A 12,158-nucleotide genomic window follows, 5' to 3' on the forward strand; every position below is an offset into this window, starting at 1 on the left:
ATTGCAGGTAGATGCTTTAGTTCCTTGAAGGGGCACCACAGATTCGGATTTTGCATAACCTCCAAGGCTTGACCTCTGAGGCTGCCTTCACGCTGGTGCTGAAAGTGGCAGATGGCTGGAGAGCCCCATCACGAGCTGTGCAGTCCCTGTACGGAGGCTCATCCTCTCAGGGACTTTTCTGTCTTACAGTGTGGACTGGAGGGATCAGGTGTATGGACAGGGATGCTTACATAGATGGGTATAGAAATTCCTCCTTGGCACTTCTTTGAAGCTAGACGCAGCTATTGGAAGAGAGTGTAGTGAGCAGGACATGGCTGAGTGTGGCTCTGCCCCTGTGGATGGCTGCTCAAAGGCTGGCAGGACTGTGCCAAGCAGTGCCCAGCTCACGGGACAGGGTACCTGCTTGTCCAGCGGTGTCTTGTAGGGATGGGTCAGACAGCAACACAGACCTGGGTGTTCCAGGTTTGTTTTCATTAATGGATGTACTGACTAATTAGAAAAATGCTTATGTTTCTTACTTTGTGTGTTTCTTTTAAAAGCAGAATGTTTTTATATTTTTGTGTACAGATGGTTTATTTTTATTGAGATGTAATTGCCCTACAACAGTTTATTTTTAAAAACTTAATTTTTTTTTTTTAGAGTTTTAGTGTGTTTCTACAATTTTATTTATTTATTTTTAAAGATTTTATTTGTTAGAGAGAGAGACACATAGACAGAGAGAGCATGAGCAGGGGTTGGGGCAGAGGGAGAGGGAGAAGCAGGCTCCCCGTTGAGCAGGGACCCCGACGTGGGGCTTGATCCCAGGACCCTGAAATTATGACCTGAGCTGGAGGCAGATACTTAACCAGCTGAGCCACCCAGGCACCTCTGTTTCTACAGTTTTAAAACAGTTGCGGTAAAAAAAAAAAAAAAAAAAAAAAAAAAACAGTTGCGGTAAGTCCGTGGACTCTTTATAATACTCAGACATAAAAGTGGTTTCTCTTCAAAATCATCTTTTCCTTTAGAGAGCTATGTCATACAAGACATATGGAGGAGGAAAATTGTTTTATTTTCCTTTAGGCTGATTACCCACAGAGAACTGAAACATTTGATCAAGAATTATTTAAATTCCCTCTGCTCTGCTGGTTGCTGGGTCTTTATTTCCCAGAGGACCTTTTGTTTTCAGTGTTGATGGATATTTGTGGAAAGTCGCTTGGGGCCCTTGTGGCTTGTGGGTAGAGGGGGTCCCCTTCTGAACATGCTTCTCTCGCGTGTTGGGGCACTAGCAGACATCTGTGTTCAGAGTGTCTCTACTCTGGGCCGTTGACCTTTCTAATCAGCAGGGTAGCATTTAGTAGGTTTGGGAATGTGACAAACTCCAGATGAGGCTGTTTGAATCGTGAAGAAATGGTTTGGTCTCAGCCATGATGAACTTGTTTACAAATTTTGAATTTTTGACGTTTCTACTTAATTTCTATACATAGGTTTCTCTTTCCCACTACCTATACAGCTGCACACTCGTAGTGACCTAATCACGATACCTGTGCGTGACAGGGCTAAATATGAGCCAAGGAAAACACACAGCTTATGCACATATGATTTGTGGAATCCTTAGCATAGTCTGATGACTCAGATACAATCTGATAACCAAAGCAGATAAGAAACACACGGCCAAACGTTTTCATAGATCATGCCTGTTCTCAGGATTTGGAGTACTTCTCTAGTGTTAGAATGACTCATACCTCATTGATTGGGGTCTGTGGATCAATGTGGAGAGAATTGCCACCTTACCACCATGGTGTCTTCTCCTTACACATGTGTCTAATGTCTCGGTTTTAGTGTGCAGCTCTTACTCCTATCTTGTTAAATTTTTCTCTAAGTACACCCTAATTGTAGATGCTGTTGTTGATGGTACTGTATTTTATCTTATTTTATTTATTTTTTTAAGATTTATTTATTTATTTATTTATTTATTTATTTATTTATTTATTTATTTATTTATTTATTTATAGAGATGCGGGGGGGGGGCAGAGACAAAGACAGAGGGAGAAGCAGGCTCCATGCAGAGAGCCTGACGTGGGACTCGAGTCAGGGTCTCCAGGATCACACCCCGGGCTGCAGGCGGCGCTAAACCGCTGCGCCACCGGGGCTGCCCGATGGTACTGTATTTTAAATCCCAGTTTTCAGTTGTTTATTGCTAGCATTTAGGCGTACAGTAGGTTTTTGACGACCGACCTTTATCCTGCACTGTTTCTAAATTCACTTGTTATGTAGCTTTTATGTGGAATTTAAAAGCAAGTGGAATGTATGTGGTCATACTTTTTTTTTTTTTTTTTTTTTTTTTTTACATAAAGAAAGTTTTATTTCTCATCAGATTTCCCTACCCTTTCTTACTTTACTTTGGTGGCTAGGATCTCCCATTTCAGTGCATACTTTTTTGTATTTTTACCTTATTTCTGATCTTTGCATGAAAGCATCCAATCTTTCACCATTAAGTGTGGTGTTAGCTGTAAATCTTTTGTTCTTTATCTGATTGAAGAAATCCTATTCTTGATATCATGGTTTTTTTTTTTTTTTTTTTTAAATCGTGAGCAGGCATTGAATTTTCACGTGCTCTTTATCTCCTTGAGACTGTTGTGTGGCTTTTCTTCTTGGTTATATTGTTAGAGTGAGTTACACTGCATTTCTGTCACAATAGGCCTGATGGTCATAGTGTATATTATGCTTTTTATGTATTTTTGGATTGATTTGCTAATATGTAGTTAAGGGTTTTTGCATCTCCCTTTATATAGGGGATGTTAGTCTGTTGTTTTTTTTTCTTGAACTGTCTTTGTTGCCAGTGGTAGCGGGAGGGGTGGGAGGAGAGAGAAAGAGAGAGGATCCCAAGCAGACTCCATACCCAGTGAGGAGCCTGACATGGGGCTGGATCCTGGGACCCTGAGATCACAACCTGAACAGAAATCAGGAGTCAGACACTCAACCAACTTCACAACTCAGGTGCCCCTGAAAATGTTTCTATAGGATGTTTTATTTTTTCCTTAAATGTTTGATCCACTTTGCCAGAGATTTATGAATTCAGTTTTTTTTTTTTAAATGTGGAACTTGAGTCAGTATTGTTTAATTTGTATTCTTGTGGGATTTTTTTTTTTTTTCATCTAAATTCTGGAATTTACTAGCATAATGCTTTTCATAGTGTCATCGTGTTGTGGGTAGGTCCACAGGACATTTAGTTGCCCTGTGTCCTTGGGCTCCTCTGGTCTACGATGCTCTTATAGACTTTCCTGGTTGTTATAACTGTGAGGAGTGCTGGTCAGGTCTTTTGTAGAATGTCCCTTGATTGGGATTCATCTGGTGCTTTTCTCATGATTGGACTGGGATTGTGGGGTTTGAGAGGATGACCTCAGAGGTGATGTGCCTCTTTGATTACACCTCACTGAGGGCACATGCTGTCCCCATGACCAGCCTCTGTTGCCCTATGTCAATGGGCTGAGGTGACAGTCTTCAGATTTCTCTGCTGTCAAGTTCCACCCACTGCCATCCCGTGCTCTTGGGAAGGACATCATGAGCTCAGCCCCAGCTTTGGTGGCAGGGTGGTGGTGGTGGTGGTGTCATGCTCTACCTCCTGGATATATTGTTGTGCTTCTGCACAGGAGATTTGTCTCTTCTTCCCCTTTTATTGATTGAACCATTTACTTATGTATATCAGTGTTGACTCAGGGATATTTATTGTATACTTTGGGTTAGAATCCAATACTCCTATATTTTGTTGCTCAGATGTACCAGCTTTGGCCATTGGGAGTGCTCTTAGGTGGCCCCTTTGTCCTTTGACATGCCCCTCCCCCATCATTTTGGGGTTTTTGTTTGTCTTGAGTACTTCCTTCCTTCCTAGTGCCATAAGATGCTCCAGGCTCAGTTTGCATGCTCCCTGTACCAGCCCTAGAGTCTGTCATTTCTTCTTTATTGGAAGATGGCATTAGAGGCCAGGGTCTGGGTGCTAGGTCTCACTGCTGTGGTCACCTGCAACCCCACGCCCTCTGTGTGGTTACAGAGTACCTGCTCCACCCAGGAGTCCCTCTTGTCATTCAGTTTTTCCCTTCCTACTTTTTTTCTTTGGTAGTCATTTCTGTAGCTCCTTGCAAGGGAGAAGAAAGAATATGCATTCCTAACCAAGGTGCTCTTCTGATCTGGGACTGTGAGCATGCATCCAGAGGATTTTGTCACCATATAGCATGACTTCTTTGGGATTAGAACTCGACCCCTCCAGGGTCTATCTGCTCCAGAATCTTCTCTCTTAAGCTGCTAGTGGTTGAAATTTGTTGTGTTTGGCTATCCCCACTTCTCTGTTGCACTTGGTTATTTTGGGGGATTTGGTTTTTTACTGTATCTTGCTCATCTCATTAGATATTGAAAATAATTTTTTGAAGTAAATTTTTAATGCTAATTTATCCTTATCCCCAAGAATATTGTTTTGAGTCCTGTTTTTTTTTATGACTTTAATCTTTAACCTGCAAAGAATGGAACTAAACCCTGTAAAACAAATTTCAGTGAGTATTTCATTTGAATGCTTGGTGTATATGTTGGGGGCACGAGCTGCTCTGATATGGGATCCTCTGAATCTGTGGGATGACAGTTGCAGGTTGGCACATCCTGTTTCTAGAAGTGGAGCCTTGCTCCCGTTTACCTCCCATCCGTGAACACCTGTCTCGGGGCTCTGTTTGCTTCGTGGGGACCTGGGAATGTAGCCTGACTGCATCGTGGCTCCCAGGAATGGAACCACCCTATGTGGAAGGTAGGGGAGTAGCCCTCTTGCCTCTCTGGGGCTTAGAGACCTCAGTTACTGTGTAAGTAAGGGTTGCTCCCCTGGTGAATAGTTCAGTGTTTGTAAGGACAATGCACTGCACATGGTATGTTTTATTATGACCCAGATTCCTTTTTTTTTTTTTTTTTGGCAAAATATAACTCTATTGAAAAAACTAAACAACAATATCCAACTTTATGTGAAAAGTATTTACAATATATGAGCTTTTTAAAAATATAAATTAAGTTAAATTAATTAACATAGTGTGTTATGTGTTTCTTTTTTTGCGGGGGGAAGGACATCTCCTTTATTATTATTTTTTGTATATTTTTTTATTGGAGTTTGATTTGCCAACATACAGTATAACACCCAGTGCTCATTCTGTCAAGTGCCTCCCCCAATGCCCATTACGCAGTCACCCCTTCCCCCCGCCCACCTCCCCTTCCACTACCCCTTGTTCGTTCCCAGAGTTAGGAGTCTCTCATGTTCTATCACCCTCTCTGATATTTCCCACTCACTTTCTCTCCTTTCCTCTTTAATCCTTTTCACTATTTTTTATATTCCTCGAATGAATGCAACCATATAATGTTTGTATGACCCAGGTTCCTGTGTGCCATTCAGGAGTACGTTTGTGAAAGCTGGTAAGAGAGTATATGTGCTTAGGGAACGTATGCATATCTGTGGAGTTTCAGAAGAATCTGCAAACCTGTTTTCTTATGAATAGAAAGTGGAATTACTTGAGATTTTTGCTAGCTCTCTTTTGTTAATTGAGATTTTTTTTTCTATAAAAAAATTTGTATTATATCAGCTTTACCCAACTGAACTTCACAAATGTTACTTTGAATTGCAAAAGGATCAGCTGTCAGCAGAGTGTGGTGCAGAGAGACTTCGGTGTAGGGGGGAGGGAGGCAGAAAAGTTTCCATATGTTTTTCCAGTGTTCTAGCAGGATTCCTCCTCCCCCAGCCATGAAACACAAAGCTGGATATCAGTGTGTGAATAGAAGCCATACCTGAGCTGCCTGCCTCACACGGGTGGAGAGAGGGAGGCATGGTAAATTAGCCAGCGCTGTGAGAAGACCTTGTCAGCAAGGTCCCTGCCAGGTTCGGGTTAGTACACATGGCAACTGGGAGCACCCTGAGGGTGGGGCATTTCTTCTCTGCCGGGAGCAGGGCTCTCACTTCACTGAACTCTCATAACATTCAGAGGCACTTGCTGTGAGTATTTTAAGTTATTTAAATGTGTGTCTGGAAGGTTAGTTTCTCCTAGGATGGTCATGTTCTTAGCCCCTGCCTGCATAAGGTGAGGTTGAGGCCGAGAACACAGTTGTGGCCTTTCTTTCCTGCCTTGCGGCTGATGAAGGGTATCTGTGTCACCCCAGCCATGAAAGTTGGTTCGCTGAACATCCATGGGCATGCCTCTGTTGATGATTAATCAGACTTGCTGGCAGTTGGCTTCTTATTTCCTGGATGAACACTAGTGTGGAGTAAAAGCAGGCAGTGCCAGTGGACGTTTCCTTTGGTCATTAGGACCTGGAAGCAAGGACAGACCGCTTATGCTGCTCATATGAACCTGACTTTCCAGGGGCGCCCCATGCTGCAGGGGAGCTTAAGAGGCATTCTCCTGGGTACTCCTAGTGCACCGGAATTCTTGGGTTGGGAGGAAGTCAACCCCTTGCCCCACCATGTCTGTGGCAGACTGGCAGGTTGATGGCTGCTTGTCCCCTCTGAGCTCACAACAGCTTCAAACTCCAGTCAGCGTGCTGTTTCACTAGGATGGAGCTGGCTGCAAGCCTTAAGCTCTCTTGTCATCCATGTTGAAGGGGTTCTTGTGTTAGGACACAATGTAGATTTGGGTGTATGCATGCACACGTGTGTCTGCATGTACACGTGTACATTCAGAATCCAGTTATGTGCCCCTGAAATCTGTGTGAGGAGTTAGCTAATTCAGTTAGAATTTCTATCAAGTTCTCTAAGCTTACAGAGATCTGACATGAAGCTCTTCCAAATAACTGTTGAAAACTCTGGGTTCACCTGACTTGATGTAATTTGTCGTCTTCTCTTTGCCCAAGATCTGTGTTTCTTGCTGGGCACTCTGCATGCCATATGCTGAGCTCCTCTTTTGTCGGCTGGGTTTTGTCCTGGGTGCCCCTGCCCTTCCTCCTCCCTGGGTCCCTGCCTGCATTGACCATGGTGTGGTCCTAAAGCTCTCTGTGTTAAACCAGCTTCTTTTCTATTTTTTTGTAATAAAAAGTGGAAAATACTGACTTGTGAAAAATAGTTTAAATCCAGCATTTTTCAAGAAAATATTTAGGTCTTCTGTTCTTGTGGTTTGTTAATTTTTGAATAGTCTTCAACAGAGCCCCTTGGCATATATGCAAATGGTAGTCATGTTTTATGTGAGTGATGGACAAAGGGGACAGAACCATTTGTGTTCTAAATTCTAGTACAGGTACCTCTAACATGGTCACCAAGCAGTTTCCCGAAACAGAGGAGACATTGAAGACCACGTTGTAAGTGTACCTTGGAAAATGTTAGCATGATGCCTCTGACAGCTGAAGAGGTCTTGTTTTAAATCCATCAAAATAAAATAGTTTCAACACCCAACACTGAAGGGGTAAGTGTTAGCAATGATTGACATCAGATCCTTTCTGGTCTTGGCTAACAGGTGACAAGGAGCATGACAGGCTCTATTACCCATAAGTGGGAGACCTTGGGCACATTCATACCCTTGCCAAGCTCCGGTCTCCTCAGTACAGTGAGAATAAAATAAGATGTAAGGATCACGGTCCTTGAGGTCCTGCCTATAAGCGCTTGGTGTACTTTGACCCTCAACACCCCTGTGAGGTTTAAGAGATTAATCCTGTTAAGGCTTCTTGTTCACTGAGGGTCTAATACCATCCAGGCCTCATGGTCACACTGAGTGGATTGCAGCACCCTAGGCTGTCCTTTGGGTGTCGTTTTGTTGGGTTTCTGTCCTGGCTCTTGACTCTTGGTCTCTTTGAGCACGTGGCCCAGCATCATGAGATCGAGGAATCTAGCTAGAGGCAAGAGCCAGAGCACTGAACAGTCATGGAACTTATTGTTGAATTTATTCATGTGTCAAACATGCAGGGTTGCCTGTACTGTGCACTCACCTAAGTAGCTGGGGTACCTCCTTGAGAAACGGACAGATTGCTTGTGTGGGGGATGGCCACATGACAAGTTAAGCTGTAGGAAGTGAGCCACGTAATAAGTTAGCATTGTGGGGAAACAGCGAATGGAGTGGATTTGTGCCTCTTACACAGGGTTGAATATGTGTGTGATTTTGTTTGTTGTTTGAAACCAGGGACACCCATCAGAATCACCAGGGAAAATGGTTAAAAAACAAAAGCCTTGAGCTCTCTGGGGGTGGCCCCTGGATCCCCCAGGAAAGTCTGATGTTCGGAAAGTAGTGGGCTATGGACTGTTGCTTTGTTGGTGTTGGTTGTTAGTCTCTGGAGGATTTGAGCTCAAATCGAACTTGGCTGTGTGAGCTTGGGCAGATTATTACATTAGCCTTTCTGAGCGGTGGGCTGCCCGTCTGCACAGGGAAGGTGTAAGGCACGCTTCGAGGATTGAGTGTGTCTCTACCACCGGGATCCCTGGGGGCAGTGCTGTCCTTTGGCTGCCCCTGGGGGGGTCGCTGGAGGCCCCATACTCACTGTCCGTAGAGAGAGAGTGGTTCTTGTGACCCTTAGTCACAGGTCACTGGGCCACATCACAGAGTAGCTCTTCTGAATGATACCATTTTGATGGGTAATTAGCATATCTTAGAATTAAAACAATCAGGATAGTCTGTGAAGCTAGTCTTTCCCACTTTTCCTTAATTTTGGTTTTTATTTAATAGGAACTGAAAAAGCAAAATGGCAAACATAATTAAAGGTATAGGACATGATTTAAGATTGCTAAAGAGTGAATTGAGCACATCGTTTTTAGAAAACAAGATGAGAGATGAGTGGAAGGAATATCACAGAGAGCCTAGAACTAGGCCCACTGAGCTTTGACAAGTGCAGAGGCCAGGGAGTGGGGGAAGTGCAGCCCCTGAACACCTGGAGCCAGGGCTTGGACATCCGCAGCAGAATGAGAGAAAGGACCCTTGGTGTCATGTCACACCTGGAACAGAAATTAATTTGAAATGGAGCATAGATGTCAGTGCAAAGCTGTGAGACTTGCCGATGCAGCTGTAGGAGACTTGATACTGAATGCACTGCCCATGAAAACCGTGATGAAAATGCTGAACTTAGGCTCCTCTAGAGACCGATGAGGAAGATGAAGGAAACAGGCTACATACGGGGTGGGGGGAAGGCTTGCACACCATACACCTGACAGGGATGGATGGCTTGCTCACCTGCAGGAGAGCAGCCCAGTTAGAGAGTGGGCAGGAAATGTGAACAGATAGGTTGCCCAAGAGGAGATTTGGATGGCAAGTGAGCACATGATCATTAGTCATCAGGGAAAGGCACGTAAGTCCAAACCACACAGCGTGTGGCTCCACATCGGTCAGAATGATGAAATGAGAAATAGTAACACCACCACATGCTGGCGAGGATGTGGAGAAACTGGGTCTCTCATCCACAGCTGGTGGGAATGTAAAATGGGTCAGCTGCTCTGGAAAAGTCTGGCAGGACTTACTGTGTGGCCCAGCAGTCCCATTCCTGGGTGTTTAGCCCGGAGAATTGAAAATGTGTGTTCACAACCTCTGCATGAATGTCCATGGCAGCATTAGTTGTAATAACCCAAACCTGTGAATACCCCATGTGCCCTTCTGGTGTTAAAGATTAAAAAGCCTGGGCTGCCCATAAATAAAGCTCTGTGCGGTAGGAAAGTCCTTGGCAGCAACGCCAGTGAAACTGAAGGTGGGTGCTAGCAAGATCTTGGGGATTCTGCTGAGCACAGAAGCCAGTCTTGAAGGTCATGAGATGTGTGAATCCACATCCCTAACCTTGCCGAAGTGTAAGAACCATAGGTGAGAGCAGGTTAGCAGTTGTTGGGGGACAGGAATGAGGCTGGGAGGGTGGGTTTTTCTAAGGGGACAGCACGAGGCTGCTCCTTGGCAGCAACACAGGTCTACCCATGGGGGTCAATCCACCCAGAACCACACATGCATACAGGAGGCATGTAGAACTCATGAAATCTGAGTAAGGACTGTAGACTCATTAACCGAAGTATTCCAGGGTGAAATCCTGTTTTTGATGCTGTGCTGTATGACAGGGGTTATAGGATGCCACCCCTGGGGACATGGGACTTTATGTACTACTTTTATTATTTCTATAGTGATTTCAAAGCAGAATTGGGAGGGGATACATTCCCGTGTGTGTGATAGGAGAGGAGGGACGGCCACAGTACACCCGGTGAGGGTTTGTTACTTGGAGTTGGCTCACATGGTTGTGAGGGCAGCCAAGCATGTTTCTAGTCCAGGGCAGGAAGGGGAGAGCAGGATCAGAGGAAGGAGCCAGTTGGTGTCTCCAAGACCGGGAAAGAGAGCCTAAACTTCCCACCTCATCAGGCCAGGCTCACCTAGGATAGGACTTTTAATCACCCCTGCAGAATAATTGCTTCATAGCATGTGCAGATTAGTGCCTGATTGAATAATTGGAGAGTGTAATTCAGCCTAGGCAAAACACACTTATACTATTGTACTCCCATAGCAACCTTTAGATGACTATTTCATCTTATTAATGTGACATGGATGTTCCTTAATTTTTGAAAAATGAAATTTTTTTAATACAATTTGATGTTGATATAAATGCATTTGATTAGTCAAAAGGGTGTAATTTCTGGTACATTGTAATGTTGATTTATTGCTTTCTCAGATGTTTGCATTATAGTCTAAATACCATCATCTGCTTAAAAGTACCCCACGAATGAGCTTTCCACCGTTGGATTTCACCTTATTCCTTTGCTTTTTGACAGTTCATTCCCATCTCATCCCCTCCCTGTGCAATGGGAACACAAAAATTGGAGCTGAAAAATGTACTTCCTGTTGCCACAGGCCCCAAGCCTTAAAAAGGTCTTTTGGATTGAGTTCTCCTGACAGTCATTAGTACACTTTTGAATAAAACAGAATATGTGTATAACTAATTCTTAATAATCCAGTGTTGTGAATGTGGTCTTGAGATGGATGGGGCTTTTGTTTTGGCTAGTTTTTGAATCCGCTGGTGATCATGACTTATCACTTAAAGTGAGACAAGGTTCAGCCCTGTTCCTGCTTCCAGTGTTTTTAAGGTTTTAAATGCTGAGAAGCCTTGTTCACAGAAATAACTACGTGGGAGGAGAAGTACCTCTCAGCTCCTCAGGTTGTGTCAAAGGTCTTTGTAAGCTGCTGTCAAAAATGATTTTTGATGACCTCTGAGCTGAAAAGGCCAGTAGGTCCTCTGTCGGTTTTATTGAAAGCAGAGAACGCTAAAGCATTCACATGCTCTGGGGTGCTTCGTTGGTCGATGGAGGTGTCTCTACGGCTTTCTCACGCCCAGCCTGGTGTCCCCTGGGGTGTTGATATTCCGGATGGACAGTGCACATCTATGCATTTGCAGGGACAGGTCATTTTCTTTTAAGGTGGGAAAGGGGCTTTGGGAGAGGGAACAGAGACCAACCAGGTGCTCTTTCAAGGGGAAAACGTTGTTAGGAAGGAGTACGCAGTGTGGGAATTCGGACGATGCGCTGCTGAGAGCTGTCCATGCCCAGGAACCCCCTGGGCATCTTGGTGGACCTCTAGGGCTACCTGTTTACATTGAAGCTTGTTGCTTAAGAATGTTACTTCTTTGACCTTAATGAGAACTGTTAGGGAGAGAAGGTATATTTAGTCAAACAATTTTGCTAGATGGTGCCATGAGTAAGTTTCAGTCTGTTTCCTTTGGGACTTCTGAGACCGCTCATGTGCTGCCATCTGGGTGGAGTCCCATTAGGGGGCCCTGTAAGCCCCAGGGTGGCTCCACTTAGCTGCTCATGGAGGGAGAGAGGTGGAGAGGCACATGTGGGACCCTGGGGGACAGCAGGGTTCCTTGGAATATACATCACGAAAATACCAAATGCGTGCAAACCTGTCATCTCCTGTTGTGATACGTGAGACCTGAAATCCTGAAAGCCTGCGTGTGACCACAGTACCAAGCTGAGGTCACCCAGGCCACTTGTGATGCCTGCCCTGTGGATAGGCTGCAGGGATTTGGTGGGTTACTTTCACTATCACCGAAGAACAAGTAGAATCCCTGAAAAAATACTACATTGGAATGAAATGGAGTTGATTTTGCTTTTATTTTAGAAAAACACCCCATGGTCCTGTGATGTACTTGGGCATGGAATGGCACTGTTTGTGTCTCTCATTTTGGGAGGGGGCATTTAACAGCTGTGTGGCTGTGACACAGGG

The 12,158-nt window shown here is 44.4% G+C and overlaps 1 protein-coding gene across 10 annotated transcripts in view; it reads left to right on the forward strand.

Moving 5' to 3' along the window:
• The window catches only part of BANP (BTG3 associated nuclear protein), a 104,979-nt gene that overhangs the window by 34,925 nt on the left and 57,896 nt on the right, over positions 1 to 12,158 (forward strand). Inside the window, exon 1 of one of the 10 annotated variants that reach the window (XM_077891101.1) lies at positions 5,901 to 5,992. The exons of 8 other annotated variants lie outside the window; for them this stretch is intronic. The gene's annotated coding sequence lies outside the window, so the exon portion shown is untranslated. Of the gene's footprint in view, positions 1 to 5,900; positions 5,993 to 7,232; positions 7,392 to 12,158 lie in introns of those variants that run through there. One more of the 10 variants, XM_077891100.1, reaches the window with a different exon arrangement.

The sequence above is a fragment of the Canis aureus genome, chromosome 3 (genome assembly GCF_053574225.1).
Source record: "Canis aureus isolate CA01 chromosome 3, VMU_Caureus_v.1.0, whole genome shotgun sequence".
Classification (NCBI taxonomy): Eukaryota; Metazoa; Chordata; class Mammalia; order Carnivora; family Canidae; genus Canis; species Canis aureus.